Below are 6069 nucleotides of genomic sequence, written 5' to 3' on the forward strand. Positions count from 1 at the left end.
ACAATTATAGCCTTCAAACAAAAACTAGAGTAGTTGTGGTGAACGGGATAAAAACTCTAGTGTTCATCCATAATATACAGCCACTACCTAAATTATGACATAAAAATTTGAAAACATAAGTTGTAGTTGAAAATTACATAAAACAATCCCCTAAATCCAAGAACTCGTGTCCAATTAGTAAATCCTAAAGATAGTAGCTAACATAAAGTAATTGAAGCTCCACATGAAGTAATTTAAAGTTCCAGTTACTTAACTAAAGTTTATCTCGTTTTTAATGAAGCATGAGTTGCACTTAAGTTCATGAAATGTTTATAGACTCCAACTCTTAGTACTATTAATGCAATTATATTTCATATGAGCTTGTCATAAATCAAACTATGGTACATTCAATACAACTTCATTTTCTTGTCATACGAAGCAAAATAGAAGAATTAAATCAAACAAACTGATGAACTGAGCCGAATAAATCCAACCCAACCCAAACTTATTAGTTTGATTCATTTGTTGGGTTGTAATTTATTTGATAACACTTGCATATTAGAACAATTCAATATTACATGCCTTACTTACAAGTAAAATACTAGACCATCAACTTTTTGTTTTATAGTCCAACAACCACTCAAGAAAATAGATTTCAAACTTGAGAGAAAAAAATATATTGAGTAGGAGTTAAAAATGTTGCATTTTTTTTAGAAAGGGCATTTGGTCTAGTGGTATGATTCTTGCTTAGGGTGCGAGAGGTCCCGAGTTTAATTCTCGGAATGTGCCCCTATGTTCATTTCTCAAAAGATGAGCCTCAGAGAAAGCAATTCAGTAGCAACATAGTGTATTATCATTTAATGATAATGCTCTTTTTATATCATTTACTTGTGTACTCCACGATATATGTCTCAACCTAGTGTATTATCATTTAATGATAATGCTCTTAATATCATTTACTTGTGTACTCCACGATATATGTCTCAACCTAGTGTATTATCATTTAATGATAATGCTCTTAATATCATTTACTTGTGTACTCCACGATATATGTCTCAAATGGAACTATCAAACTAAAACTTACACTAGAAAATAACTTCTATTCTTTTTCTTCTCTCTACAGTAATTATCGCAAACCCTATGTAAATAAAATAACTTCTATTTTTTTTCTTCTCTCTACAGTAATTATCGCAAACCCTATGTAAATAAAATAACTTCTATTTTTTTTCTTCTCTCTACAGTAATTATCGCAAACCCTATGTAAATAATTTAACAGCGGTCTAGATCTAAAAGATATAATAATAATTGCTCATGAATTTAATTAACAAAGAAAATAAATTAAATAATTATGATACATTCCATAAACAACTTAATATATATTTCATAATAAGGACATTTGGCCTAGTGGTATGATTCTTACTTAGGGTGCAAGAGGTCTTGAGTTGATTCTTGGAATGCCCATAAAAAAAAAACAAAAAAAATAAAATAGTTATCAATGGGGCCTAACCCTAAGGTATGCGTGGCAATGCATAGCTTCTACTTATATAAATTTCATATATAGACTAGCAACTAAGAATTATAGATCTATTACAAAGGCATTTGGTCTAAGTGGTATTATTATCGTTTTGACCTTGAGAGGTCTCAAGTTCGATTCTCAAAATGCCCCCAACAATATTATATGAATTATGCAAGATAATATGATTTAAAATGTGGTTTTTAAACATTGAACCAAGAAGATGAGAATAGAGAATGAAACATATTCTTGGCAGAATAAAGATCATCTCGAGCCGGACTTCAAAAAGTCATATTACACAATTGTATTCTTTCTAGGAACTTTTCATTGTCTCGAGCCGGACTTCAAAAAGTCATATTACACAATTGTATTTATCTAGGAACTTTTCATTGTCTCGAGTCGGACTTCAAAAGGTCAAAACAAATTGTTCAATTGTATTCTTTCTAGGAACTTTTCATTGTCTCTGAGCCAGACTTCAAAAAGTCAAAAAGAGCATTATTACACAAATTGTTTAATTGTATTCTTTCTAGGAACTTTTCATTATGTTGTCCGCTGTTGTCACAATCCGTTTAAGGAAGATGCGCCCAAATAACCGATGAAGAAGTTTCAGAGAGCCATAGGTTCGAATCCTGTCACCTTGATGTGGTATTCTCAGGGGCCGAAGTGCAAAGCTCCGTAGTCTATCCGTGGTCAGGAAGAAAGGTGAACCGCACACACTAAAAAAAAGATCTTCTTTTCTATCACACATAGAATTGTCATTCTTTTGTCTTTTGAAACCCCTTACCTTATCAGTCATCAGACAAGTTTTTGGTATCATATATCGAGATAATTATTATGAAAAAGCTATTCCACTAGTGTGACTTAGAAACCCTTTCTTTGTTGTATCAGTCATGCTATTTGAATAGTTTGAAGTCATCATAGCCTCTCCACAAGTTTCGAAGACTCCTTCAGCATCAATGTGCTTCAATGAAAGAGATCAGACCCTTTCCTGAACCAGAATCGGGCACCAAACGTCGAGGAGAAAGTCGAAAGTGAGCTCTTTTCGCGTATACGCAGTCTCAAAACCCAATTAGCCCACGGACTGTCTCCTCAACCCCGGTGAGTATGAGTGCTTGGTAAGAGAGAATGTCGAATGAGAAAGACATTCGATTACGGCAACATTCACAACTACAAAAGTGCACTAAACCTAGTAGAGATCTTCGACCTAACGATAATGGAACTTCAAGCCCATTTAATCAATCCGCTTTGTACCTTATTGTTGACCAAATTGGATGCACGCCAGGCCTAAATTCTCTCTCAGTCACCCGGAGACGAAAGGAAGATCAGATCCGAAGTTTATGAATCGATGACAAAGTGGATCTGAGTTCTACACGCTTTCATTTTCAAAAGCTTCGCTTGCCTACGGTACTTTATTCAGGATGTGCAACAATACGGTCATCTCTCAGCCGTGTATAGAGAATTCCTTGATCATTTCCTTGGCGGATAACACAAATGAAATCGCTTCCCTGACCACCCATCTTATGAGTCCATTCTTGTCTTGTTCGTTTGGTGTACTATTCTATACCTCTCTCGATTGATAGAAAGACATTCGGGAGCTGGGAGGGCCTATCATGAGGGAACTTTTTTAAAGCGGGAGGAAAAGGTAAAGCGGGAGCTGCATACGTCCACGGTGATCAAGGCAGAGCGACTCCTTCTTTAAAAGAGGTTGGTTTTATCGAAACTGTTAGATCCGCTTTCGTTAAAGAAAAAATAGGAGCTTTTGGTTTGGCCGATGTCGATTCGTATGGCAATGCGTACTTGACTCAGGATGAGGATTCCGCTTTTCATACTGGTGCTATGAGCCGAAAGAGCTGGTAAGCTATCTCGCTAAACGAAAGGAAAGAGCACGTACGGGTTGACCTTGTTACAAGGGGCGGGGGCCAACCAAAGAAGGTCAGTCGAACTAGGTTATGACCTTTGATCCGGTTCAGCTAGGTTCTTCCATGAGAGAATGTATGCGTATCGGTATCCTCTTTAGGAACAGTTGCTTCCTCTTTTTGTTTATACGTTTGGAGAAACCTGCTAAGCCCGCCTTTCTTACCAGGTGTGATTCAATCTTTCAGCTCAAACTTTCCTATTGTCCTATGGAAAAGGTAGGAGTACGACTACCTTTTCCTGTTCTTGCCCGAGCCTAGGGATCATTCAGTTTCTACCGAAAAGTTTGCTATCTATTAGTTGCCGTAATCGAATGTATTTCTCATTTCATGTTAGCTCCTCCAAGAGATTCCTGGTCTGTAGTAGACGAAACCTTGGACTTCTATCGGACTTATAGCATTGCATGGTGAGCTCGCCGTTGAGGGTTGACCTTACAGGCGATCGAGTAGCCTTTCTTTCCCTACCTGGTATGCTTAATTTAGGTTTAATTAAGAGTGAGTCGTGCAAGGAAGAAGGAACTAGGAGGTTTAATTTGGGTTCGTTTGAACTAAAAAACGAACCAAAATTTTTCAAACGAACCCAAATTTAAGACTCACTAGCCCAAAGTCCATATGTGGTAAAAAAAACAAACCTTCCGTGGCCCAACCCTTATTCGCAGTCTGCATCCAACCATTTCTTTTTTAACCTACACGTATTCTCCAGGCTAAACTCGCATAACTAGTCACAAGATGCGGCCCACAACTGAACGGAAGACAAGTGTCACAATCGCACTCATGTAGTAGTGAGACAATGATTATGTGACATTTGTTCTAATCCAATGAACAAGTCAACCATGCAAAATTAAGATTGAACGAACAATAGCAGTGTATGCTCGAATCACGTTTAGAAGAAATATTTTAGAAAACGTGAGCGAGGAAATACGTTAAAAATAATTTCAAATAAAGCAATGTTATAAGCTACAAGTGAAGAAACAACAACTGGTCACGTTCTCCTATAGTAAAATTTGGGACATTTTAGTCCTGATGGGTGTAGATATGATTTTGAGGACTAATCATACACCCCGTATTGGCACAACAATAATAGTAAATGCCTATCTAAGATGAAAGCAAGTAAAAGGGGTTTGGAATGAGCATGCCACCATGAACCACAAATTTTTTACAAGAATAGCTGAGACATCTAACATGCAGCCACAGGCAACATGCCTTGGCCAATCATGACCGCGACATCTGCCCTTATACAATTTGTCAATATCTCTATCAACTTGCTCTTCATAAACTCAACGTTGTAGGATGAGGCTGACTTTAGGTCTCGCGACGCGCTTCTATCTGATCTCAGCATTGAGGAGTCTTTGCCAACCTACTATGAGCTGTTGAAAATCACTTCTCGGTTTGTTAACTCTTTAAGTCTTCTCTGTTGGTGTCTTTTCTACTTTCTTCGCTTGAAATAATTTCTTCTTTGCATGACGTCATACCACCTGCTTTTATTTCATGTTTTCTTGGTCGGAATAATAACGTTTCAAGTTACTGATGTGGACAACAGATAGGAGCAATTGGATTCTATATGATGTCTTCCTAATCTTGTGGACAACTTCGACTAGTCCATAGAATTTTCGCACCAGTCTTTGGTTCTTGTTGCTTTGAACTCAAAGTTGATCTGACCTTAACCATTAGTCAATATTTCTTCTTACATTTTCTCTATCATGTTCTTTGTGTTCATTTATATCAAGTGTGTGCATTGATGTGTGATTCTAATAAATGGTATCAGAGCGAGGAGAGATTCACCACGATCTGTGAAGATGGAAAGTTCAAAGACTGGAATTGAAAAGTTTGATGGATTCGTTATCAGTTTCTAGAAGATGCAGATTGAAGATTATCTATACGAGAAAGAAATTCAAGAACCCATTTTGGGGGTGAAGTTGGATACCATGACCTCGGAGGAGTGGAAGCTCAAGGATTGACACACCGTAGGGTTAATCTAGTTGACGCTGCCAGGGAACTAAAAAAAGTGCGATTGGAAATAGTCCATACAGACATTTGGGGACCATCTCCAGTTTCTTCATTTCTAGTACCAAAATTTCATGGATTAGATGCCTCGCACTGTGCAACGACAACTCTCTATTTTCCTAAGGCTAGTCAGATATCTCATGACCACTCTTTTCCTCCTCACCATATCTAGACACTATAATGTTGATCCAGTATTGTCTTATATAGTTAACGTTCACTCTTTAACGTCCAAGGACATTTTATAACTACCACGAAAATCAAAACATACAAGTTTTACAACATATCATATACTATAAAATAGGGTTAGATTGCTTAATTGGTCATGGAGAGACGTGTCATCGAGCTGAGTCATAGAGATATACGACTCTTTATCCTAAGAAAAAATCTATAGAATTTAAAATCTGGCTGCTCTGATACAAATCTGTCACCACCCAGATTTTAGTGGTTCAAAACTCAAATAGAAACTGAAATTGAGAGTGAAAACAAATAAAAATAAAAGTAAATTAATATAAAATAAGAAAATGTTGTAAAATTAAAATGAGATTGAGAAAACAACACTACATTAAATATAAAATTAAATTAAATTATAAGATGGTGTTGTTCAAATTTATCCAAACAAAAAAAAAAGTGTTTGGGATACAATTACAAAAAAAAAAAAAA

The sequence above is a fragment of the Cucurbita moschata genome, unplaced genomic scaffold (assembly GCF_002738365.1).
Source record: "Cucurbita moschata cultivar Rifu unplaced genomic scaffold, Cmos_1.0 Cmo_Scf00092, whole genome shotgun sequence".
NCBI lineage: Eukaryota > Viridiplantae > Streptophyta > Magnoliopsida > Cucurbitales > Cucurbitaceae > Cucurbita > Cucurbita moschata.